At 42.7% G+C, this 26,773-nt stretch overlaps 1 protein-coding gene and 1 long non-coding RNA gene across 2 annotated transcripts in view; both read left to right on the top strand.

The window, feature by feature from the left end:
- The window catches only part of LOC130707377 (uncharacterized), a 37,210-nt gene extending 18,215 nt beyond the window's left edge, over positions 1-18,995 (top strand). The window contains exons 2-3 of the long non-coding RNA XR_009007264.1: positions 14,470-14,641; positions 17,929-18,995. This is a non-coding gene — a long non-coding RNA (uncharacterized LOC130707377). The remainder of the gene's footprint in view (positions 1-14,469; positions 14,642-17,928) is intronic.
- Positions 1-26,773, top strand: part of LOC130707369 (ELKS/Rab6-interacting/CAST family member 1-like) — a 467,400-nt gene that overhangs the window by 165,346 nt on the left and 275,281 nt on the right.

Raw genomic sequence — 26,773 nt, 5'->3', positions numbered from 1 at the left:
GAACTTTCTTTTATTTCCATTACTTAAGTTTATTTAAACTTGTGTTTAAAAAACAAAATATCTTCTCAAATCCCCAGTCATATTTCCATGCAGCTTGGTTCTAAGAGTCCTGGAAACAAAGAACAGTATCAGTCCAGGACCTTTGCAGGAAATGTCCTCAAGATCACTGGTGCATCTTAGGATGTTAGCCCAAGGGCCAACTGGGATATCAGGCCACATTGAAGAGATACTTTAATTTGTAAGATTTGTTGTGACCGTCAGACAACATATGTCTTTTGACTCCATTAAGGAATGTGTGAAGGCACAGCCCTACTAATGCTACATTAGCTATCTGTCTTTAACTTTCAAAAATAATTTGAAAGCATTTTTAATGCCATTTTTCAGACGGCGAAAAGAAGTGCAAAGAAGTTAACTTGGCCAAATATAAGTGAAGGAGACGTGATTTTAGCTCGAGAACAAATGCTTTGTCTCATTACTGTACTGCTTCACTATAACAATCAAGATGTGGAGATTTCTAAAATTTTCACCATGAATGTTAAGAAAACACTAGATTGCATGATGTGTTACAGAAACCCCCACTAAAATCCACTGAAGTAAGAAGTTGTGAATTCTCTCTGTACTTTGATAAATTCCCCTTGGGAGCACACCGGTTTGGAATCAAGAACGCTTGGTTCTAGTCCTAACATCTCCATTCTGTGGGTCTCAGTTTTTAATATTAAAACTCTCCAAGGTCCCTTCTTAGTGCAGTGATACATGCCTATGGAATTGGGGCTTTTTGCATGCTTTATGAAGTATTTTAGAGCCAGCTGGCCTGGCACTTTACACTGGAGGAAAAAGTAGCCATTAAGGTCTTAAATTTGTCCCGTGTAGTAAAGACTGAAGGTGAAGATGAGAAGTTTTGTTTTCTTAGGTTTTGTTGAAGCAGGCTGCTACTGACTGCTGCCCTGGGATGCTTGGGATTCGTCATAGGGCCGGAGGCTGTGCCTGCCGGTCTGGCAGTGGGCCATCCTGGCGAAGCACAGCACAGGGGCTGGTGTACGCTGCCACGTGAAGTATTAGATAACTGCCCAGAAGAGCTGCCATACAGGCAGAGGAGGGGGTATTCAGGGCTGCCCATGGTAGTCATAAAATGATAGATATGAATCTAATCTTAGAAAAGCGAGTTGAACTCCCTCACTTTTAGTTGGGGCTCAAGGAAGTGAGGAAAGTTGTGCAAGTTTGTACCTTTAGTGTGAAAGTTGAGGATGGAATTCGGGTCTCCTGACTACTTATCTAACTCACCACTTACACTCATTTATGCTAAATACCATGCCTCCTTTTGCTCCCACAGGAATATGGTCACTTGGTGAATTTATGTTCATTTATTTCATGTACAACCTGAAATGCCTCTTCTTGCTTATCAAATCAACATAAAGCACTTGAAAATTGGATTCAAGCTTAGACAACAGACACAGTGACGTATTAAGATCATTTTATGCCGTATCATGATGATTTTTAGGGAGTTAATTAATTTCCGCTCAAGGAAGCGTAAACGGCAACTACATGCAGGTAAAAGACAATAGACAAAAAGGTAGCAGTAAATGGTTGCCCTTTGGGTTCCACAGGGCTTGTGTTAGATAAGGTCTTACTTTGCATAGTTATGATGCGGTAAAGAAGTATACTCCCCACTAGTAAATATTTCAGAGATGCTAAATTGGGAAACTGGCAAATTGCAGGTATGAATGGATGAGTACAATGTGCTCAATGAATAAGGAATCAAAAGGAATCAGAAGGAATCGAAAGAACGTAGGCACCTTAAATGTCTTCAGGTACAAAGAAATCACCACAAACGAGACCATGATGGAGGAGAGGTACTGGCTTGTCAATAGATTTGGGTTTGCAGTTTGGAAACCACTCTGTAAACTCCACAAAAACTAATAATTGTGCTAATAACCTTGGTGTTGATAATCATAATCTGGGTATTCAGATTTACTGGCATGACATTATGCAAATCAGTTAACCTTTCTGAAAATCTAATTCCTCATCTGTGAAGGAGTTGGATTAGAATATATTTCCTGGCTTAAATAACCACTGTTGGACAAAGAATCTTATAATTAGTATCTGCAGCTCTTCAGGAGGAAAAAAAATAACGATAATTGATAACTTCAATGAGTAACTTGATTTCTTTGAGTTATGGGATAGTCATGCTTTTTTCAGTCGTCATAGATACTCCCCATCGCTTAAGATTATAAATATATGAGGCTTGAACACACAAAGGAAACTTAGAGATAGTCCAGCCCTACTCGAAATTTTATTCTTAAGGGTGGAGAGGCCTTGAATTACAAAGTGACTTGTCTAACTGGTTAATGGTGAAGCCCAAAGGACTAACAAGGCTTCCCAGTTCTCCACACACAGGGCTCTTTTCTCCTATAGGAAAAGAGGTAAATAGGTTTTCTTTCTCATGCCAATTCAGGTTGATTAGTAAGGCCTGGCTGTTGAGAAAGACTGTGGAACTGAGAGCCAGGTACTATAGAAAAGACTCATGTTATTGATTAGGACTGTTTGCTAGATAAACAGAACAGGGAAGTCACCTATATGTTTGCCACCTCCTCTCAAAGCTATGGTTTACACATGTTCCTTGAGGTTAAACTTTGACTATTTCTTCTGCCTTGCTTTTTAACAACCATCACTCACAGTATTAATTAATGTTGTCTAAGGTATTTCACTCTAAGAGACGGCCTATGTCTCAGTGGACCAAACTTGGATTTGGTCATTAGGAAATACGTCATTCTCAGTGCTTGGATCCTCATTGGGTTTTCTTGAGCTGTTTTTCATTTCTGACGCTGCTAAATGTTTTAGACTTCTCCATTAGCATCATGTGGCCTGTCTGACTAGGATTTCAAGCTGCCAGGGCAGGACCACAGCTCTGAGTACAGGCTGGCTGTAGTTTTGTCCCTCATGATAAGACCATGGAATACAGTAGGAGAGGAGCGGCAGATACCTTGTCCTTTGTGGTTCCGACAACTTAAGTGCAATTCTTGGCAGCCTAGCTTTAGACTCTGATATGGGCCTTTTCTCGTATGATGTTGCAGGAAGCTTTCTCTTGCTGCTGACATGTTCTGGCTCCTTGGTTTACTCAGAGGAGTGGTGAAGGAGACATACCTCAAGCCAGGAGCCGCTCTGTTGGCCCTTATGCTCTACTTTCTATAACTTTGCAGGATTTTGGAAGAAAATGAGAATATACTCTGGAACTGGAGATACATATACCCACACATAGATTCATATATATATATATATATATATTTTCACTTCTTCAGGTCTTTGTCCTCATTCCTATCATCTGGAATTGTTTTGAAAGAAAAACGCATATTACCCTCATAAGGAACTAGAGTTTAACTTCGGAAACTTATAACACATTTATAAAAGACACAAAGTGTTCTCTCTTTTTAGAACTGTTCAAGTGCAAGTCAGATTTGAGTTCAAATGGAATGAAATGCCTGTTTATTTCTGGAAGCAAGTTTAGTTATTTTCTAGTCCAGATTCTTTGTTTTACAGATGAAAAAATGGAAATCCAGGGTCTAGGAGGGTTAAGTGATATGCTCGGTGGTACATTTCAGAAGAAACAGAATAGGAAAAAGAATCCAGAACTTGCCAATTTTGGGTCTCACGCATTTTATCTCACACCGCACTACTGCCTCTGGGTTTAGAATTACAACAGTTTGGTTTCCTTTTAAACTGATGACTTAGGGTTTTGTTAAGGTTTGATTTACAGTCTAGTAAAAATTTAATACTTATGTTCATTTTGGGTTTTAGCAAGTCAATACTATTCTAGAGTTTTATTTTTATTTTCTTTAAGCCTGTAATGGGCATTGAGGTCTCCCTGTGGTCTCTGGACTTCTCTCTCGGCTTTGAAGATTCTGCTGTTCCCTGCTCCATCTCAACTTATGCATATTCTCAACCACAGGGGAGTCTGGAACATGCCAGACGTTATGGTGAGGCTGTTACAACGCTCACCCCGGTCTAAAACCTAAGCCACAGGAGACACAGACTTCTGGTTCCGCAGAAAGCAGGTGTTACAGGTAAGGAAGGGAGCATAATGTACAACAGCCAGATTTTAAACAGCTCTGCTCAGATTTCATATTCCCACACTCCCTCTAATTTACAGGCTTCTGTTCACAGGTAGTTTGAAAACCTATCTGTACCAAATTTAAATATTCAGTGACTTGCCTATAACTAATCATACTTGAAATTAAAAAAGCATGTGTGAACAAGCAATAGCACTAACTAGTACTCACAGGGGAATATTCCAGCTATATTACAATGAGACTTTTGGCAGTAAAAGCACTCAAGTACTGTTTCTTAAAATGTAAGGATTAGGTGTTCTTGAGGTAGAAAAGAAAAATCTATTCTTTGCAGATGGAGGGGACAAATGAAATGGATTCACTAGCAGAGTCACTTTTATGGAAATTTGGATCTGTACTGTGAAATTTTAGTGTTTAACCAAGATCAGAGGCCTTGTAGGATGATTTTTTAACATGCTGGATTAGAAACACCAGACAGAATTGATTCCCAGTAAAATGGAAAACGTCCTGAATTAAAAAGGGGCCTCAAAAAAAAAAAAAAAAGGAGCCTCACTTGGTAACACTTAATTTTCTAACATGAGTGCTCCAAACTCTTAATAACTATTTTAAAACACTTGATAATTTCACGTAAGATAAATTTTACGTAAGAATAAAAAATGGACAGCGTATATGAATTTGGTGAGACTGAGCATACAATGTGGATTTGCCTTGGAAAACTTGGGCAGTTTTTGAGATTATTGAAGTTGAGCGTCTGTTGCAAGATACCTAAGTGAACTCTCCCAAAGCATTTCCTGGAAGCATTTGCCCAACAAGTAATCTTCAAACAAACGAACAAACATACATACCCACCATTCCTCTATTCCGTGTAATATAATCCATGGACCAACAAGAATAAGCTTATTTTCTACTTGTACAATTTTTGGGTGGTGCGGCTTTTCCTAACCTTCTCACCATCTGTCAAGACATAACTTTCATTACTCTCCAGCATCACTTTTAACAGCATCATCTTTCTTTTCGTCCTTTCTCCTTCCCTCCCTCCCTCCTCCTCTCCCCCTTTGCTTTTCTTCCCTGCCTCTTTTTTCTTTCTTTAAAAGGAATCTCTTTTGACCTGTGTTTTCCTCAAGGGTTCAATTGTTTTTATATTTCTCTCCCTCATAATACAGTCTTTGGGGATTTAAAAATACGACATAAATAGAATCTTCTGTGATTTCTCAGCAGAAGGGAAGGTATGGTTTGTATTACTTTCTCTCATAGGATTCTTTATGGGGTAAATATTTCCAGATGCCCCAAATCTCTTTGTTATGTTTACTATAAGAACCAACAACTCTTCCTTTTTCTGTACGGTGACATGATTGTGTCCTGGGATGGCTCCCACTCGTATCGCTATGAAAACAGAAGTTTCATAAACCAGAGATGAGTTACTTCAACTCAGTTTAATTCAATAAACAGTTATTGAACATTTACTGTGTCCAGGATACCATTGGCCATGGTGAATGATACATGATCCCTCCTATCAAGAAATTTGCAATCTAGTATGGGAGAAACTATGCAAATAAATGTCCAACCATAAGATGACTGCTACGGTATAGTAACAAGCAAAGATTTAGGAACTCAGTAGGTAAGCAAAATAAGTAGAATAGTAAAGATGAGGCTCTTTTGTTTGTCAGTATTTTACTTTAGCTCTGTATAGTTTTGAGATATGAAATGGTGTCATTTTACTTTACAGTTCTTGTTACTTTATAATCATTACCACGACTTTGTAGTCATAGCTCATGGGTAAGTTGCTTCACTTATGTGAATGTTATGGAGAGGTACTATGCTTCCGGTAGAGTCTTCTTCAGAAAGAGATTTATTGATTTGAGTTTATAACACTGAATTATGGTTTGGTAATACGTTTTACTTCAACTCGAAGATAGCTACTTTATCGATCCCGTGGGTAAACCCTTACTCTAGATCTGGGCGGTGAGCCCTCTCAGGATCAGCTGTCACACAGCAAGAGATAAGACTTCCTGGATCAGTTTTCTAAAGTGACAGGTTTATTCCCTGGTCAGGACAGAAGATACTCTCTTTTTAACGAACAGGCTAGACTTCTCCGTGTGCGTATTTGTTCCATGTGTTTCGGGGTGAGGATGGGGTTGAGGAGTCTACTCTGTTTTTATGGGGCATGAATCTGGCTTAAAAATGACAGAGCCCTGGGCTTCCCTGGTGGCGCAGTGGTTGAGAGTCTGCCTGCTAATGCAGGGGACACGGGTTCGAGCCCTGGTCTGGGAAGATCCCACATGCCAAGGAGCGGCTGGGCCCGTGAGCCACAACTACTGAGCCTGCGCATCTGGAGCTTGTGCTCCGCACCAAGAGAGGCCGCGATGGTGAGAGGCCCGCGCACCGCGATGAAGAGTGGCCCCCGCTTGCTGCAACTGGAGAAAGCCCTTGCACAGAAACGAAGACCCAACGCAGCCAAAAATAAATAAATAAATAAATAAATAATAAAAATAAAGGAATTCCTTTAAAAAAAAAAAAAATGACAGAGCCCTTTAACAGGGAAATTGCAGCTGGAAGACACCAGCAACTAAGTAGATCTGGGACTTGAGAAACTGTGCCTCCCTGGAGCTATCCAGGGTACTGAACCACTTCTCCTTATGTTGCCTTCTAACCCCGCGAAACAAACATTCAGACATTTAAAAATATCTAGCTTTTTTTTTTTTTTTTCTGACTAGAGAAATTCTTTAACCTGTATATTTCTGATCATTGTTCTTGCTCTAGTCTTGGCCAGCTGTAGCAGTTCACCTCTTGTGTCTTTTATTCACTAAACAAATATTTAGGTATAACCTTCTCTGCGTTCGGCACTTTTCTCATGGTTAAATTACTCAGATTGAATATGATTATTTTTGCCTTTTTGTGAAATTTGGGTTAAAGAAACAAATTTTATGGGATGCCTAAAGGATCTCAGGTTTTCAAGTGTCGTTTGAAGAACCTGGTTTCTGGTCCAAAGGTTGTGTTTGTTTACGTTTGTTTACAGTACTTAGAATAGCCCTTGGCATAAACTAGGCAGCACAGAAATTTTATTCCGCTGATGATCAGATTTATTTTGTGGAATTTTTTTAAAAATAAATTTATTTTATGTATTTATTTTTGGCTGTGTTGGGTCTTTGTTGCTGTGCGCGGGCTTTCTCTAGTTGTGGCGAGCGGGGGCTACTCTTCCTTGTGATGCACGGACTTCTCACTGCGGTAGCTTCTCTTGTTGTGGAGCACGGGCTCTAGGCGCATGGGCTTCAGTAGTTGTGGCACCTGGGCTCAGTAGTTGTGGCTCGTGGGCTCTAGAACGCAGGCTCAGTAGTTGTGGTGCACGGCCTTAGTTGCTCCGCAGCATGTGGGATCTTCCTGGACCAGGGCTTGAACCCGTGTCCCTTGCATTGGCAGGTGGATTCTTAACCACTGCACCACCAGGGAAGTCCCATTTGTGGAATATTTTTCTATACCATGTTACAAGGAACATATTTCTTTTCAACCTAAAGGTAAAATTCTTTGAAGAAAAATTTTGCTCTAAGTGCTCTAGATGCAACATGCACATAATCCTGATGAATGAAGACTAAGCATTTTGGGACACTGTCATATACATTAGGACCAAAGTACAGGCTGACCGGAAAGAAAGGGACCAGAAACTTCCAGCTCAGACTTTTCTATTTATGTATTTTCTCAACCATCTTTTCATTCTATTTTATTCATACTAGTCTATTCTGTATTCAGGTAAACAACCACCACCTGTTCACCCCCTCTCCTCCAAAAGAGGAAAAAAAGAATTTTTCCTTTGATGACAGCAACACATGACCCAGGAAGGTGGAGTATATTCTAAACTGTCCTTTTGTAATTCCTTGTTCTAAGCATCTGGCAAGACAAATTGGTCTTGACTTCCCTGGAAATGGTGGTTTCTTTCAATGAGTATAAGGGGTACAGAATCAACAGTGTTCCTAGTGTTCTCAAGACCAGTTATTGTATGGGTCAGTAAGGCTAAACCCTTCACCCCCAACCTGGTGTTAATTTAATGTTATTCTCAGTAAATATCTGAGACAGACTGAATTTGAGCAGAATATAAAGTATCTGGCTGAAATTGAATCAGGTTCAGTGTTCTAACATAGCGATTTGCCACTACCCACATCTATTTCTGTGGTATGCCTTTTTTTTTTTTTTTTTTTTTTACAACGTGTACATTTAGAAACTTGGTAAGGTCCAAACTGTATCATAATTGACTTGAAAATGTCAGTTTCTTGGGATTGCCAAACTCAAACACTTTTCTTGGTATCTCAGTGAGAAATCAAATTTGAGGTTGAAGAGTATTGACCAGTAAGCTTCTTTTCTAGAGATTGTTACTCTGCCTTTGGTCATGGACCAAGTTTAATGATTCCTATTGCTTTTATTTCCCATTCCTTAGGGAAGTGATAGGCACTTGTTTAGTCACCGGAAGTTGTGAGAATTTGTGGACCTCAGCAAAGACCCAAGAGACCTATGCAACAGTATTGTTTTCCTACTTATTACCCAGACCCAGTTTGTTTTAAAATCTATTTACTGATTCCACCTGAGTTGCATGACTTAGTTGTAATATAATCTCTTGATTTCTTGAATTATCTCCAGACTGGACTTCATGATTGATTTCTTTTTCGCCTTTGACTTATTCAGATGGAAATAGGTTAAACAAACAGAAAAACTTGACTATTATTCAAAGGCTGAAGGATTCCTTCATTACTTCCCTCCATTTCCTTGGGAATCAATACCATTGGCTGTTTTCTTTTAGTTAGCATAGTTTTGCTTGCTTAATATAATTACTATAGTAATTTAAGAGTTATATATACGTGATCTGACTTAACCTTCCAATTCTATGGTGTAATATTACTACTGTCATTTTATGTGTGAGAAAGGTAATGTTCAGGGGGAGTTAAGGAATTTCTAATGACCATAAAATTAGGAGTCAGGACTAAAGATTCAGACCCAGCTCTCTCCGACATTAGTCACTGCTTTTAATCACTCTTCTGCTTGCTTTAATATTTCTTTACTGCCCACATAAAGTGCCATGTCAGAATATAGAAATGGTTATTAACTGAGGAAATAGGAAATATTTTGATGTTTTTAGGGAAATTCAAAACATTGTAGAATAAAAAGCTGGACATGATTTCATTGGCAGTTTTATCGCGATGGCTTAAAAGAAATGAAGTTGTTCCTGAAGGTACCTAGTTTATTGTCGTGAAATATATTTGCTTTGCCTCATGCTGTATTTTGTAACATTTGGTCCTGGTAGGGTTTATTTGTGCGTGTAGTTTAATATAAAGATCTCAATTTTAACAAATACTGGGAACTATTCGGAGAAAAAGCCAAAACAGATGTGTTTTTACTCAGTAGTTTTTGTTTAGGTCTGAACCTTTGATAGGAATTTGTTCCACAAATGTGGTTATTGCAGAAGATGAAGAAAGCCAAGCTGAACACAAAGTTAGATGACTTGTCTATTTAATTTTAGGTGATACTTGCCGAATGTCTTGAGAAAATATTTTTTCAACTTGTTTCAGAATTAGAATAGACTCTGTTGACATTTTATGCAAGCATATATCTGTTATTCCTTTTTAGAAATTCGAAGTAAATTCTTCTTATAAAAATAATACACAATCAATAATACACGACCATTTTCTATGAGGAAATTTTCAAATGAAAAAACATTAATCTCTAAACATCCGTAACACCAACCAGTTAATATGTTAGTATGTTTCATTTGGTTTTTGACACACGCAAGTGCACACAAAACTTAACATATAATTATATAATTTTATATGTAATTTTGTGTTCCAGTTTTCTACTTAATTAATAGCATTGTCTTATTTTGCATTTCTGTGACTTCCAGGGAGATATAATCTACTTTATTGGCCAGTTCTATCTAATTTGGGGTTCTCTGCTTGTGTGTATGGTGTATGTGTGTGTATAATTTAATATATATATGTGGGTGTGTATCTATACACATATGTATAATTCGTTTTCTTGTTTTAGAAAAAGATGCATTGTATTCCTTTTAATCCATCACAACTTACCCATTTTATTGGGAAGACTTTGCACATATTAAAATCTGATATATTAGGACTAATCAAGAAGAGGTCAGTGTGACTAAGATGCTTTTTAAATGTTTTTTTGTATTGTATATAGCAACTGGAGCTGCTTTCCCAACAGAAATGTGAAGTAATGCCGAACCTGTGCTAATGAATAGATATAATTAATTGGAAAACTTCATCTGTTTTCCTACAGTGTCGTAAAGACTTTAAAATAATCCCTCAGTAATTTAATCATATCTCCTAGTTTTCTCCTTTAATGGTATTACCTAGCAATATTTTTTCTTTATTTTAAGATCATCTTCAGCCTAATCCAGATAGCCCTATTAAACTATCGTATCAAAAACCAACGATAATTTTCTATACCTTTTATTTTCATAGGGAAATATTTTGAGATCCACCAGTGTGATGAAAAAATAGAGCAGGAGGAAGTGGGGCAAGGGTGGGAATTGACATCTGATGCAAGAGCCAAGGAGGAAACCATTGTTTTTACTCTGGTCAGGTGATATCATGCTAGCCTTACATTTCTAAAATTTGAGTATCTTTGGAATTATATTCAACTGCAGCAGTTGAAGTTGTAAATGCTTTAATGTTTTCAAGGCATGTCTTTTAGTGACTAAACTTTTCTAGTGCATTTATTTCAGTAAGGTTGAGGGGATTTCTATTGGATGATCTTCTCCAAATGAGATAAATATTCTAATGGTAGCTGTCCTCCTGGAACACATATCTCTTGTTATTAAAAGTTTTCTAAGAGTCCTGATGAATTTAAATGACTCACAGTAGCACAATAGGCATTTGAGTTAACCTGATTTTTAGCAACAACTTTTTTTTTTCACTGTGAAACTTCTTATTCCAAGATGTTGGGGAAAAAGGGGAAGAACTACAAAGAAAAACATAAAATTTAAATGAACTGCCACTACTTAGATAAATCAGGGTCAACATTTTTTTTTAAACATCTTTATTGAAGTATAATTGCTTTACAATGGTGTGTTAGTTTCTGCTTTATAACAAAGTGAATCAGTTATACATATACATATGTTCCCATATCTCTTCCCTCTTGTATCTCCCTCCCTCCCACCCTCCCTATCCCCCGCCTCTAGGTGTTCACAAAGCACCGAGCTGATCTCCCTGTGCTATGCGGCTGCTTCCCACTAGCTATCTATTTTACATGTGGTAGTGTATATATGTCCATGCCACTCTCTCACCCTGTCACATCTTACCCTTCCCTCTCCCCATATCCTCAAGTCCATTCTCTAGTAGGTCTGTGTCTTTATTCCCGTCTTGCCACTAGGTTCTTCATGACCTTTTTTTTTTTTCCCCTTAGATTCCATATATATGTGTTAGCATACGGTATTTGTTTTTCTCTTTCTGACTTACTTCACTCTGTATGACAGACTCTAGGTCCATCCACCTCACTACAAATACCTCCATTTCATTTCTTTTTATGGCTGAGTAATATTCCATTGTATATATATGCCACATCTTCTTTATCCATTCATCCGACGATGGGCACTTAGGTTGCTTCCATGTCCTGCCTATTGTAAATAGAGCTGCAATGAACATTTTGGTACATGACTCTTTTTTTTTTTTATAATTTTTTTTTTTAAGTTATACAATTTTTCTTTCTTTCTTTATTTATTTATTTATGGCTGTGTTGGGTCTTCGTTTCTGTGCGAGGGCTTTCTCTAGTTGCGGCAAGTGGGGGCCACTCTTCATCGCGGTGCGCGGGCCTTTCATTATTGCGGCCTCTCTTGTTGCAGAGCACAGGCTCCAGACGCGCAGGCTCAGTAGTTGTGGCTCACGGGCGTAGTTGCTTCGCGGCATGTGGGATCTTCCCAGACCAGGGCTCGAACCCTTGTGCCCTGCATTGGCAGGCAGATTCTCAACCACTGCGCCACCAGGGAAGCCCCCATGACTCTTTTTGAATTATGGTTTTCTCAGGGTATATGCCCAGTAGTGGGATTGCTGGGTCGTATGGTAGTTCTATTTTTAGTTTTTTAAGGAACCTCCATACTGTTCTCCATAGTGGCTGTATTAATTTACATTCCCACCAACAGTGCAAGAGGGTTCCCTTTTCTCCACATCCTCTCCAGCATTTATTGTTTCTAGATATTTTCATGATGGCCATTCTGACTGGTGTGAGATGATATCTCATTGTAGTTTTGATTTGCATTTCTCTAATGATTAATGATGTTGAGCATTCTTTCATGTGTCTGTTGGCAATCTGCATATCTTCTTTGGAGAAATGTCTATTTAGGTCTTCTGCCCATCTTTGGATTGGGTGGTTTGTTTTTTTGTTATGAAGCTGCATGAGCTGCTTGTAAATCTTGGAGATTAATCCTTTGTCAGTTGCTTCATTTGCAAATATTTTCTCCCATTCTGAGGGTTGTCTTTTGGTCTTGTTTATGGTTTCCTTTGCTGTGCAAAAGCTTTGAAGTTTCATTAGGTCCCATTTGTTTATTTGTGTTTTTATTTCCATTTCTCTAGGAGCTGGGTCAAAAAGGATCTTGCTGTGATTTATGTCATAGAGTGTTCTGCCTATGTTTTCCTCTAAGAGTTTGAAGGCATGGGAGAGACTTAAGTTACCCACAAGAAGATCCAAAGAATCATAGGTCTGAGAGTTTTTTAAGTGGGTATACTTGAGGATGTTTATAAGCTGAAAGAAAGTAGCCAGCAGAGGAAGGGTGTGAAGATCTAGGAGAGGAAATGATTGTTCATTTGTTTTCAAAAAGCTGAATACTTATCGTGTGCCTGGCCTTTTTCTAGGATCTGGGGTTCACACCATCTGTTATCTCTTCTGCAAGGACAGTTCAACTCATCCCCTGGTGAAGAGAAGTCAGATTATTCTTTGCATCCAATGCAGGTGTAGGAAGTGTTCTGTACCTCTGAAGGGACTTTACTTAACCAGAGTAATAAGTTAGAAATCAAAAGAAATTAGAGCTGAAAGGACCTTAAAGGCCACTGTACTTAATTTTGCCTAATATTTTACGTTGAATGTAAGAAAAGTTTATTGCAGAGCCCATTCTCTTCAGAGTTCCTTCAGTGAACTTTATGTCTTCAATCCAGTGGGTCTAGCTCGTAGATTTTGGCCTCCTCCTCAATTTGCTTCTTCATCCATATTACATTTTGCCCGGACTATGGCAGAAGCTCCTGGGTGGTTTCGCGGCCCCTGGGCTCAGTTCCTCTAAGTTCATCTGCCTACTCGGGTTGAGTGATCTTCTAACATAAAAAGATACGCTTAAAATAATGCTGCTAATGGCTTGCCCACACAGAGTTAGTGCATACTAGCCGCCCAGCGTGTGCTCTGCCCAGAGGCGTGTAGTCTGAACTGTGCTCGGCCAAGCCTCCTGGGGCTCTTTGGCCCTGAGGAAGGGGAGCTTTTTGGGATCACTCCCTTTATCTAATTGGTCCTTCAGCAGCGGGGCACCTTTTTCTAATCAGCGGAGGCACCCTTACTGAGCCAGTGGTAACCCCAGGCCTCATCACCTGTGGGATACAAGCCATGCTGTCTCCCAGGCTTGCTTCCGCCAACATCTCTATTTTCCTTTCTGTCTGTTCTCACACTTGGACCCCTGGCCTTTAGTCATCCCCACCTGCAGTATTTACAGTGCCCAGCAGGTGTCAGGCTTGAGTGTCTTTGCACAGGTGCTCCCTCTGCAGTTAATGCACCTCCTACTCCACCTCTGCATAGCCTCAGGTTTTTAGATTCTGCTTCAGGGTTATCATGAAGCTGTCACTCAGATATAACATTTTGCCTCCAAGGAACCTCTGTGCATAAAGGTGATGCTTCTTTATCTCATGTGATTCAAATTTTCATGTCCCTCCTTAGTGCAGGCTTTAAGGGCAGGAGTCGTTTCTTATCCTTAGCACAGAGCAGATGCTTTTTTTTTTTTTTTTAAGGTGCTTTTTTTTTTTTTTTTTTTTAAGGATTTTTCTTATTTATTTATTTATTTATTTATTTATTTATTTATTTTTGGCTGTGTTGGGTCTTCGGTTCATGCGAGGGCCTTCTCCAGTTGCGGCAAGCGGGGGCCACTCCTCATCGCGGTGCGGGGACCGCTCTTCATCGCGGTGCGCGGGCCCTTCTCTATCGCGGCCCCTCCCGTCGCGGGGCACAGGCTCCAGACGCGCAGGCTCAGCAATTGTGGCTCACGGGCCCAGCTGCTCCGTGGCATGTGGGATCCTCCCAGACCAGGGCTCGAACCCGTGTCCCCTGCACTAGCAGGCAGATTCTCAACCACTGCGCCACCAGGGAAGCCCTAAGGTGCTTTTTAATGATGATAAAATGTATGGTTTAAATCACTCATTTTACAATAATTTTGCTTTAGGTTGTGACAGAAATAAAGTTTACAGAAGTCGTGTTCCTGCGATAAGAAATAAAGATGTGACCTTCCAGTTGTGTAAAGCTCTTAAATGCTGTGTAAGTGCGTCGGGTGCGCTAAGGACCCTGGAGCTAAATGGGCTAGTTCTGAGAGAGAGAGACTTAACTATGTTAACAAGGTAAGCCTTCATTGTATCCTGCCAACATTTGATAGTTGCTTTTGGGGCAAGCTAAACCAATAAAAGTTTAAACTTTTTCTCTCCATTAAAGGGATTGAATAAATTGGCCACTTTATCAGCACCTCATGCCTGTCACATTAATGGCTGAACTAGAAAATCAGAAGGATCAGCACAGGTTTTATTTTCTTAATCCTTACCTCAGGGTGGAGAAAGGTCAATCCCGAACTGAACCCCAAGTTTAGACCAGGAAGCCCTCGGGTTCCTTATAGTATCTCAGAAATATGGGAAAGTAGAAAGGAACGATAAAGTGTAGGGCAGATTAGCCTCATTTTCCTGTGAAGCTTGAGGAGAGGGAGGGAGGAGGTGGATGACCATGGGCAGTTGGGCAGGTTGTGCACTGTACAACACCATAAATGTAGAACGTTTGCATATATTATTATGACAGCCTTCTGACAGATGGAAATGGTGTCTTGAGGAAGAACCTTTTTCTGTTTCTCTTAGAGAAGTGCTTCTCAGTGGGGGTGATTTTGTCCCCTCGGGGATATTTGGCAATATCTGGAGACACTTTTGGTTGTCACAAGTAGCTGATGTGTTACTGGCATCTAGTAGGTAAGGACAGGGATGCTGCTAAACATCCTACAGCGCACATGGCAGTCACACACAACAAAGAAACAAAGTCACACATTGCCTAGCTCAAAATGTCACTAGAGCCGGGGCTGAGAAACCCGGGTCTAGAGGATGAAGGTGAACCTCCCTGTCTGGTAATTTTTCCCTGCTTGTTCTGGAGAAATGACTGCTGGAGAGGGAGTGAACCATTTCTGACTCTACATCCAATATGCTCCAGCAGCCTGCAGTACATCATGTACTCATAGGGCCAGTGTGCCTGGAGGAACCCAAGGCTACCTGATGGCAGAGCTGTGGATCAGGGTGACAGCCAACATGGGAAAAGCCTTCCTGCCTCGAGGCCCTCGGTTCACCAGGCCCAGGTGTCTCTTCCTTCCATCCATGGGCCTCTGAGATGAACCAGCTTTCCTTGTCCCTCCTAAGCTTCCCAGGTTGTGAGTCCTTGCCTCTCAAGAGTGGGGCACAGTATCCTCAGGTTTGCTTTCCACGCTGCCTCCTGAACCAGTTTTGGAAGGTTTGTGGATGATCAGTTGGGGGATAACAGGTAGAAAATTGAGACAAAACAGTGAACTCCGAGACTGGTGACTGGGTTCAAATTCCAGCTTTTCCACATGTCAGATGTATGGCCTTAGGCAGTTCACTGAACATCTCTGTGCCTTAGTTTTCTTGTCTGTAAGATGGGGGTGAGAACAATAGTGCCCACTTCATAGGGCTATGGTGAGGATCGAGTTAGTATTTGGCATGTATTTGGCATGTAGCAAACAACATGTAAGCGGTAGGTGTTCCAGGCCTCATTCCACGTTAATTTTTGTTATCTGTATGAGTTTGCTAGGGCTGTCATAACAAAACACCACAGTCTGGGTAGCTTAAACAACAGAAATTTATTTCTCACCGTTCTGGAGGCTGGAAGTCCAAGGTCAAGTTGTCAGCAGGGTTGGTTTCCTCTGAGGCTCCTGAGGGAAGAGCCTGCTCCAGCCTCTCTCCTTGACTTGCAGAGCGCCGCCTTCTCCCTGTGTCCTCACGGGGCTTTCACCCTCTGGGCAGGCCTGGTGTCTCTCTGTGTGTCTAATCTGCATTCCTTATAAGGACACCAGTCAGATTGGACTGGGATCCACCCTAATGGCCTCATTTTAACTTAATTACTCTTTAAAGGCCTGATCTCCCAATACAGTCACATGCTGAGGTACTGGGGTTTAGGGCTTCATCCTGTGAATTCCGTGGTGGACACAACTCAGCCCATGACACCTGACAAGGACCTGGTAACAACACCAACATGATTCTAACCATGTTTAACTGTGATACCAGATGCAAAAAAAAGCCAGGACAGACCTTGAGGCCATTACTCTAAGTGAAACTAGAGGAAGACAAATACTGTATGATCTCACGTATACGAATCGAAGAAAACTGAGCTCATAGAAACAGAGAACAGTTTAGTGGTTGCCAGAGGTGGGAGTAGGGGGGATGGGAAAGGTGGTCAAAAGGTACAAACTTGCAGTTATAAGAGAAACAACTCCTGGGGATGTAATGTACATCGTGATGACTATAGTTAAAAATACTGTTTTCTTTTTTTTTTAAACATCTTTATTGGAGTATAATTGCTTTACAATGGTGTGTTAGTTTCTGCTGTATAACAAAGTGAATCAGCTATACATATACCTATATCCCCATATCTCCTCCCTCTTGCATCTCCCTCCCACCCTCCCTATCCCACCCCTCTAGGTGGACACAAAGCACCGAACAATACTGTTATTTAATTTGAAAGTTGCTAAGAGTATAGATCTTAAAAGTTCTCATCACAAGAAAAAAATTGTAACTATGTGAGGCGGTAAATGTTAACTAAACTTATTGTGGAAATTATTTTGCAATTTATACACATATCAAATTACTATGTTGTACACCTGAAATTAATATAAAATTATATGACAATTATATCTCAGTAAAATGGGGGGAGAAAAGGAATCCAATATCTCAGGTATAAAGCCTCCCTCCTCCTTCCCTCTCACATTCCTGGGAAGACCTCAGGCCCGGGCCTTACACCTGCCTTGAGTATATGCCTATTAACTGTGTCAGTAAATGGTAGGTGCTTCCCTTCCACACCTTCCTTTGCTCGTCATTGGAGAATATGCTAGAGCGACACTATAAGAGTGATCAGATATCTCCGATTTTTGTGGACAATCATGGTTTCAAAAGTTCTGTCCTCTTGTCCACCTAAGAACACTGGTATTTTTCATACTACAGGTTCCAAAATGTGGTTCAGAAATCATGGTCACGGTGCCTGCCATGCCAGGATGGCAACTTGGAGGGCTGGGGAGGGCGTGGCAGGTGGCAGGTGGGGAAAGCCGGCAGCCAGAAGGAGGAGAGGACAAAGAAAAAGACCCAGGAAATTTGTATCTCTAGAACAAATTCCCAAATAGTAAGAGTTTACTGTAGCAGCAAGTCCTAGCCTCTAGTTTACTGCTAAATCTAGTCCTCAAGGAGCACAGCAGTCAGAACATTTAATACAAAATTTCCTAGCTCTAAAAGGGAAATATTAATACCTGCTTGTTGTGTTTGGAAGTTATTTCAAAAAGTAAAGCTAATATCAATAAAGCCCTTTATAAAAGAGCTAAAGGAACTCTGTAAGTATTACTTTTGTTTGTTTGTTTTTCCATCACTCTTCATAGCTGCCAAGCAGTAACGGCTGTCTTTGTACTGAATCCCGGAAGTGTCTCTGTATCCTGGAAGTATTGCAATGATCGTCTTCACACCTGCAAAATATTCCTGCACCGTGTACACAAATGATTATGGCTCCGCTCTCGGGCCTCACCTGGGAGCTACTGCATGTGAGGATCAAATTGATACACATTAGGGCATCCTCAGCGGTCTTTGGCAAAGGCCTATAGATTACCTCGCTATCCAGTTTGTTAACTGGACAGCAGAGCCTGAGTGGAAAGAACAATGCGCTCGTCAGTTGGGAAAAGCTCCTCCAGGTATCAACAGATACAAGCAAGGCAATCTCACTGTGCAGGTTGATTAGAACTGGGTTTGTATTTTGGACAATAAACTCTATTTATGATAGTCTCCCAGTCATTAAGTATCTCTGCTGTAAGAGAAAACTGGGGCTATTAACTTCTCCAGATAGAACCCCAGGGAAAAGTGATCATTTCTTTTCTAAGCAGAAGGGAAGGTTCTGCTCAATAAAGATCAATTAAACATCTCTGTTAAAAGACTGCTTGGAGCTGGTGCCAAAGGAAATTCCACTGTATTAACCCGTGCTCCCTCCAACCCTCCCCACCTCTGTAGCTTGCACTGGGGAAAATTGTAAGAGGACGCTGGCTATTGTAAGCTTTATAAGGTGACAGTAGCTCTCACATCCGTGGCTGAATGATCTTTGATGTTGAGTGACTTTTCCTGCATTTAGCAGGGGTATTCCCAGAGGATGGCAGGCAAATCAAACGCTCCTCTGAATTCAGCTGCTAGCATCAATCATCCTCATGAGGGAGTAAAAAAAAGAATATAACAATAGGTACCGGGAAAAATGATATGGTGGTCTGAGCTAGTAATTCCCAGGATGCAGGAAGAGTTTTGGGGGCCCTAGAAAATCCACTGCATAAAGAAAACCCGCCACAATCTCCACCAGCATCTTATAGTTACCACCTCATTCTTGTCCTTTAAAATACAGTGTGCTTGTCCTTTAAAATACAGTGTGTCTTGTACGTTAAAATACAGTGTGCTTCTACTCTCTGGCTTAGACTGCATCCTCTCATGTAAATTCCATCTGTTCTTGCTTGAGGGAGGGCAGACACAACCTTGACTTTATCCTCTTGATGAGAGTGATGTTTCATGGTGTTGGGAGGATTTTCATTGGGTCAATTGCCTGATTGAGACATAGCCTTAGTGAGGTGACAAATAGCAGGCATTAATGTCTCTTTTTTAATGGTATGATGAATGGTCTAAGAGAAGGGTCAGCAAACTGTAGCCAGCCGCCTGTTTTCGTAAATAAATTATTGGACCACAGCCAGGCCAGTTCATTCATGAATTTTCTCTGGCTCCTTTTGCGTCGAGTAGTTGTGACAGAGACCTAACGGCCCACAAAGCCAAAGATACTCCCTGGCCCCGGCCACCCCTGATCTAAGACCGTTCCCACAGTCCTCTGATGATAAGAATCACCTGGATCATTTGTTCAAAAGACAATTTCTGGGTCCAGCTTGGAACCCCTGAGTCAGAATCTCCAGGGAAGGGGCTCTGGGAAGGTAGAGTGCACAAGCTTCCCGGGTGATTCTTATCCCCAGGCAACTACTGGTCTCAGGTGTGCCTGCCTAGCAGGTAAGGAGGAGGTTTTCAAAGAGGCAGTGGGGGTGGGGGGTTGGGCGGAGTTTGCCTTGGAGAGCACAGGCCTCGCGGTTTCACTGCTGGGACTGCATCCCAGCTCCGCTTCTCCCCGAGCTTCGCCACCTCAGGTAAGTTCCTTTTCACACTGTTTCCTCCGCTGAGAAGTGAGGGTCATGGTGCCCGGTTGGGAGTGTGTGTATATACGCTGAGAGCCTAATCCAAGGCTCGGTAGCGGTCACCCTCACTAAGAGGAGCAGCGCCATGTAAACACAGAAGACCCCGCTGTGGAAACATCTCATAAATAAGACAGGCCCAGCGGGGCTTTTCAGTAGTCCACGGTGTACAGCTGTTTTCCTCAGAAGGAAAAACTCCCTTAAAGGAATCTCCCATTACGTTCAGGACCGTATACGGCCCTTTAGAAACTCAATTCTCCACAGAATGCTGAGTATTGCAAGAGGTTATCATTGGCTGTTTTAGGATATAGCTGAGTTTGCAAAGGAATATTTAATTTCATGATTGAAAACTCTGGTACTTAGCACGAGACAGACATATATATATATTCTGTTTCTGAGGTTAATGTTTTTAAAAACTCTTTGCCTGACGGGATCAAGCAATTTCAGCCATTCGTGTAGCTGTTGAAAGGCAGTTTTTAGATAAATTGCGCATAAATCCTTGCAAGATACAGGACCCAATAATACTTCAGGTTACCAGGGAGTTTCATATTTTACTAAAAGGGGGAAAAAGTCAATCTTGAATCTTTTAGTCCGATGACCAAAGAATTGCTCCATTGATTTTGTTCAGCTACTCAGGTGGGTGTGCAGTTGATCCTGATTGGATCTTATTTAAAGTTTACTTTTTCTGGGAAGTATTAATTCGAATGTAGTATGGGTAATACTGGAATACTAGAGCCTCTTTAAAGCCACTTTACACAGCTTGTGTAAACATCCTAGGGTAGTTTCCTCTTAACATTTTCACAAATACAGAACTTGAGTTTGCTGTATGTTTTCCTCTTTTTAACAGAAGAGGGAGGTAAAGGCTTGGCTAAACAATGTACCTAAAACCCAGGCTAGAGGGAAATGGATTCATATTCTTAGAGGAACAGGTAAACAAGAACAGCATGAATTCTGCCAAGTATGATTTAGGTTTGTGAAGGAAGGAAAAAAAGCACACTTGGCAAATGAGTGTGGTTTGCTGATTTCTTTATTTTTAAACTTAGTTTTAAACGAAAGTACCAGTGGGACCCGAGAAAAACGAATCTGCAGAGGGCGGGGGGGGGGGGTATTCTTCATTTTTATTACGTGCAGTGTTGGAATCGTGCTGTGCCCTGAAACACAGCTGGATGAACAGGGTAGTTCAGGGTCTGCCTGGATTAACTCCTTAAGCAAATTTCTAGGCTGCCAGGCCAGCTGGTTGAGCTCCAGGCTGGTGGCTAGTGGTGCCGTGTTATACCTTTCCGCTCACCTCAAGGCGAAAACCCGGAAGTGCCGACCACCAGTAGCTGCATGTACGCCTTGTGGAATGTCCAATGCTGAGAGATTCTCTTAGGCTCATGCCTCCTGTGCAGATGCTCCCCACACACACCCCCCCACCCAGCTCCCAGAGTTCCCATGGCTCACACCTGGTGCCAGCCAGCAGCCGCGGACCTGCCTGTAGGCCCTCGTGAAGGCCTGCTGCTCGTCCTGAAAACCTGCTGCTACTCGAGAATCCAGAGGGGCTGCTCCTCATGGGGCGCCGTCTTGGCTAGAGGCTGCCTACATCTTCTGTGGGCTTTGCCTCCGTGGTTTCCAAGGGGGCAAATGGGGGCTGCCGGGCCTTATTTGACGGGAGACATGAATATCTGGGCTAGGTTCACTTCAGAGATTCATTGTTTTCCTGATAGGTATGAGTGATAATTTTTGTTTTGTATGTGGGTGGGGTCATGGAAATACTTGGGGATGGTGATCAAACTCAGCTGAACTGAGTTTGCTGTCACTTAGCAGTGTGATCTTGGACAGGTCTTTTAACCTTTCTGGTCTCCATCTGTAGAATGGGAATTATAATACTAGTCTCATTTGCCTGTGAGATTGTCATGAAGAGACAGTGAACTACATATACGAAAGTGCTTTCAGAATGGCAATGCACTCTGTATGCAGTGTGTGTGGCAGATAGCATCCCAGTTTGAATTTCAATGAGATTCAGAACTGTGATTAACAAGGCAAGCAGAGCCAGGATGGGGTGAGGCAAGCAGGGTGGGTAGGGCGCTAAGTGAAGGAGGCACTCCCTCACGGGGGTGTTTACATGCGGCTCTGAACCAGCAAGACGCTGAGAGTCAGTGTCTCCTTCAGTTTTGCACTGTAGTCACCCTGCTTGCCTCACCCAAACCTCTGTCCTGAGTGAAAGTAAAATACATGCCCATGAAAATGATACATGTGATATACACTTTGGTTGTAACAAAGTCCACCAGTACCTAATCAACCTTGACAGATGTTACCGCTGGGACAATTTCTGGGGTGTCTTTCCTGGCGTTTTTCATACATGTACAACCTTAAACTAGCTTTTGTTCTCACCTCATGGGCAGCACAGAAACATGGGGAAGAAACACCAATCTGATCTCAAAACCTCATGCGTGTTCTAGATCTTTGTCATGGGTGTATTTGTAGACTCTGGAGGGGTCACACAGCACATGACACGGCCAAACATGTTGAACCTACGTCACCCAGCTTTCTCTCCCGTACACCAAGTCTTCAGTAGCTGCTCCAGGACCTCCACCTCCCCCGTCTTTAAAAGCTCCAGGTATTTCTTTTCTTCCATCTCCTGGTTGGCTGGCTGGCTGGCTGCCTGCCTCTCTCATCCACTACTTCCTCTTTCATCTCCTCTCATGAAGACTAATCTGGCCATTTGAGGACTCTTTATCTCTCTTACTGTCTCCCAGATCAGTTCCATAAAGGATCTGGGTGGTAAAAAAAAAAGACTCCCCTTCAGGCATGGGTATGAGGGAGAAAGGTTGTCAGTAGGTCCATAGGTTTTGTTCCTGACATATAATATCCATATGTACCTCTTCCCGGCCCCTCCTCCACACTTTTGAAATGCGATCACGCTGTCCCTAATGTCTTCTAACTCAGCGGTCCCCCACCTGTTCGGCAGCAGGGACCGGTTTCCTGGAAGAGAATGGTTCCACGGGGGAGGGGGCGGGGGGCTCAGGCAGTCGTGCAAGCGATGGGGAGCGGCAGATGAAGCTTCGCTGGCCTGCCCGCCGCTCACCCCGCCTCCTAACAGGCTGTGGAGCGCTGTTCTAACTGGCATTGTGTCACTTAACGATGCATCACAGAGCTCTCCAGTGGTACTTCCAAGCTGATGTCATCGTTTTTAACAGCTGCCTGTATTCTACCCTGTCAGTGTGTCATAATTTAACCCCTTCTGTACTAGGAGATGTGTGTTTCTCCTTTTTCACTCTTGCAAATAATCTGCGTTGAAAATCCTCCTACACTTTTCACTTCCTTGTGTGCTTAGAAGTTTGATTTGCTGGGTCAAACAGGATGATGTGCATTTTTTTTTTTTTTTTTTTTTTTTTTGGCTGTGTTGGGTCTTCGTTTCTGTGCGAGGGCTTTCTCTAGTTGTGGCAAGCGGGGGCCACTCTTCATCGCGGTGCGCAGGCCTCTCACTATCGCGGCCTCTCTTGTTGCGGAGCACAGGCTCCAGACGCGCAGGCTCAGTAGCTGTGGCTCACGGGCCCAGCTGCTCCGCGGCATGTGGGATCTTCCCAGACCAGGGCTCGAACCCGTGTCCCCTGCATTGGCAGGCAGATTCTCAACCACTGTGCCACCAGGGAAGTCCCTGATGTGCATTTTGATAGCACATTATGGGAAGGTTGATTGTGAGCACGGCATGGGCTCTGTCCCTGGTATTTTTCTTCCTGTCCAACCTCCGCTAGATTCACCTTCACATACAGTTTTCATTCACAGCTTGAGGGCTGTAAGTAACAACTGTCAGAGTTGTTTTTCTAAAATACCCTCGGTAAGCTATCGTGTATGGCACCGGTGTGACTGCTTTGGGAATGGTAGCTCCCAGGAGGAATGAGATGTTTCCCCTACTCCATATGGCCCATCCTGCAGTTTGGCCTGCGGAGGCCTCGGGGTGCTTGAAGGCGCAGGAGAGGGAGCTGTGTGGACCCATCGCCGCCCAGTGGCCGCTGAGAGGACGACGGCCTTGTTCGCAGGCTCAGGCACCAAATCCCTGGGAACTCCTAGGAATGCTTGAGGGGTACTTTACTGGAGGCTGAAGTCCTGCATGAACAGCAGGGAGGTGGGAGCTAGTGACATCTGGGCTACTGTTACAGTGACTCCATGTGCAGCCATAGGCTGGCGCCTGGGGCAACTCAGGTGACTGTGGCTTTGGAGTGAATTTGCGTTTTATGGCTCACATGGTATCTACAGATATTAGAACGAGACAGCGGCAATATGCCAGGAGCAAGTCGTTTCTGGGCAGTGCTTATCTGCCTTCAGGACCTCTGGCATAACTCTGTGGTCCATAAGTTGGGAACCACTGAGGTGGGATATTGGAAAGCTGAGTGCAAATGAAATCATTAACTCAATGTCAAGGGGAGCGTGCTCTTGAAAGGAATCCTGGGGTGAATTCTCACCCTACGGAAGGAACACCCGGTTGTTCCCATTCAGGATCCTAAAATGACTCCCTAATGTAACAAATCAACTTCTCTGGGCAGCTTGTTACCCCTTCATAACGAGTCCCCACCCTATAATGAGCCCTGTTTCCTGTGGCTCTGATCAGGGCAGGTGCTGTCACTGCCATCGGCAAACAGAAGGCTTCTTTTTGCTTCTAAGTCATTGCTTCTGCTTTTTGTACCTCCGTGAAACGCCACCTCCGTCCCTTTGGTAATCTAAAGCCTACCATCTTTGCTGCCCTTCTTAACGCCCACTGCTCCAAGTCCTCTCAGCAACTTGGGCTTTTAGTGACTTTGGATTTTGTGAACTCCTGAAGCTTTTACACTTGGTGTCAGACGTTTGCTGTGGTCTCTGTTTCGGGTCTGTCACTTGTCTTCTCGGCTAGACTGTGACTTCTGACATCAGTGATGCTTCATGTTTTCATAGCTCCTTGAAGGGAGTTGCTGGACACAAAATAGTGTAATATTTCAGTGACTTGCTGCATGATAAAAAAATGAAAGCCTTTTGGTAAATGGAGATGTTCATATATTAGATCTGCTTTATGTAGACATTTTAAAAATCTTTCATTCATTCAGTCACGCATACGCACGCACACACGCACGTACAGTCCTCATACAGGGCTGGTCACAGGTGTAGGCGCATAGCCTTCCGCTTAGAACAGAGATGTGTTCCTGCGAAAAGCATGCCCACCAATGTGGACAATCAAGCCGATGGCTCATAAAAATGGAGCCAATCTGCTTGGATCGAGACTGGGCATCCAGACCCCGTGGATCACGTGTCCACTTTCCCAGGCCTGGCTTGCTGCTCGGAAAACACTTGTTGGGTGAGTCGTGGTCATGTATCTATTGGATTCAGCTCTGCTTCCTCTTGCTCTGCTTTGTGTTGACTTTATGTAAACAGTGGATTGCTGGCCTCTGGGTTAAGGGCAGTTATTTAATGCACACAGGCCAATGAACAACCACTAACTGTTGCGAGTTCAGGGGATCTAATATCTTGGGAGGATTTATACCAATTACTTAACTGCCTGAATACCAACCTTCCTATTAGCTTTATGATAAGATGCGCTTAGGTCTCACGTTTATCCCGAGAAGACAGCCTTATCCAAATCATCTATATTTTAGCAGGCAGTACCAAACTTCAGGCCTCAGAAACACATTTTAAATAATTCTTGCCATGCCATGTATTTTAAGTATCATTAAAGAGCCGCTTTCTTACTTTTAAAAATATGTGTGCAGTAGATTTTGTGAAGCCTGTAATAAGTCTATGAAAAATTGATTATTTTCCCACAGGTATAGGTTCAGATTTTTATTCTGCTTGCCAAATGAAAAATCTAGTATGCGTGGGTCCTTTATCTGATTTATGCTCTCTGAATAGAATCACCATGTTCCCAAACAAAGAGAAATGGGTTACTCGGATTGAGTAGCCTAATCCCTTCCTGTGGTGGGCAAAGGAGTTTGTGCAGCTCTAAACTAGGAAGCATGGATTTCCCTTTCAAATGCCTCATTTTCTTATTCTTTGCCTTTCAGTCAGCTCCATGTAAACTGGGTCAGAATATAGCATGGGTGCTGAGGTGAGTTTCGGCTGCTGGTGGAATGTGCGTGTGATGGAAATAGGTCGCTTTAGGACCCAAGGATGATGCAGAGAGAGGTTTACAGTCAAAGATGATAATCGTTCTGTCCTTTAGTTAGCATTCCTGGTTTCTTTGCTTTTTTTTAACTGAACAGTATGTGCCAATGGCCCCCACGTACTTTCGTCTCAGTTCTCTGGCCCTCATTGCTACAAGTTGGTTATGGCGTTGGCTGCTTTCCCAGCATTCATTCTCTCCCTGATCATGAACCATGGCTCAGCACCCTGGTTGAGGGATAGGGAGGGATGGGGTATCATCATGCTCCTCTGTGCCTAAGTCTCTTCTGAATTACTCCCTCTCCACCCTTCCATCTGAGAGTCCTGGATACTTGTTAAGCCCCCAGAACAGACGAGGTGGGGGAATTGGGCACCTTGTGCAGGTGACAGTGGCATAGATATAGCGCCTCGCCCATAAGTAAGGTGGGACTAGAAACAGCCTTCTGAGCTGGGGCGGCGGGTGAGCACACAGCTCTCACTCCACAAACAAGGATGAAATAGGCAGCGCACAGAGGCTCAAGAGACCGCTGTGATGAGTAACTGAGTACAGGGGGCCACGGCGGTGCTCTGTGAGCTTGGACACTTACGCTGGGGCTACATTGTGGACAATCTCAAGGACCATGGTGGTGAGTGTGAACCGATTCGGCCTTGAGGGGCCAGGAGGGCTTTTCAGCTGGAGACTTTTGAGAGTGTGATTGGACCCGAGGCTTTTGAAATTGTCTTAAAGAGAATTGAGAAGTTGTCCTGTTTAGTGGTTTTAAAACTTTGCTTTGATGATCTCCCCAAGGGGCTGTTCTGGTAGGAGGATCTGGGGAAAGAAGCCGAGAGGCTGGGACCTTGGGCTCCTTTTCCCAGTGATTCAGCAGTTCTGCTTCTGTTTTACTTCTTGAGCTGCCAGGTAAGAGTCCCTTCATCC

This window comes from Balaenoptera acutorostrata, chromosome 2, assembly GCF_949987535.1.
Source record: "Balaenoptera acutorostrata chromosome 2, mBalAcu1.1, whole genome shotgun sequence".
Classification (NCBI taxonomy): domain Eukaryota; kingdom Metazoa; phylum Chordata; class Mammalia; order Artiodactyla; family Balaenopteridae; genus Balaenoptera; species Balaenoptera acutorostrata.
Note: the sequence above shows the minus strand (reverse complement) of the source record. Positions and strands in the feature narration are given on the sequence as shown.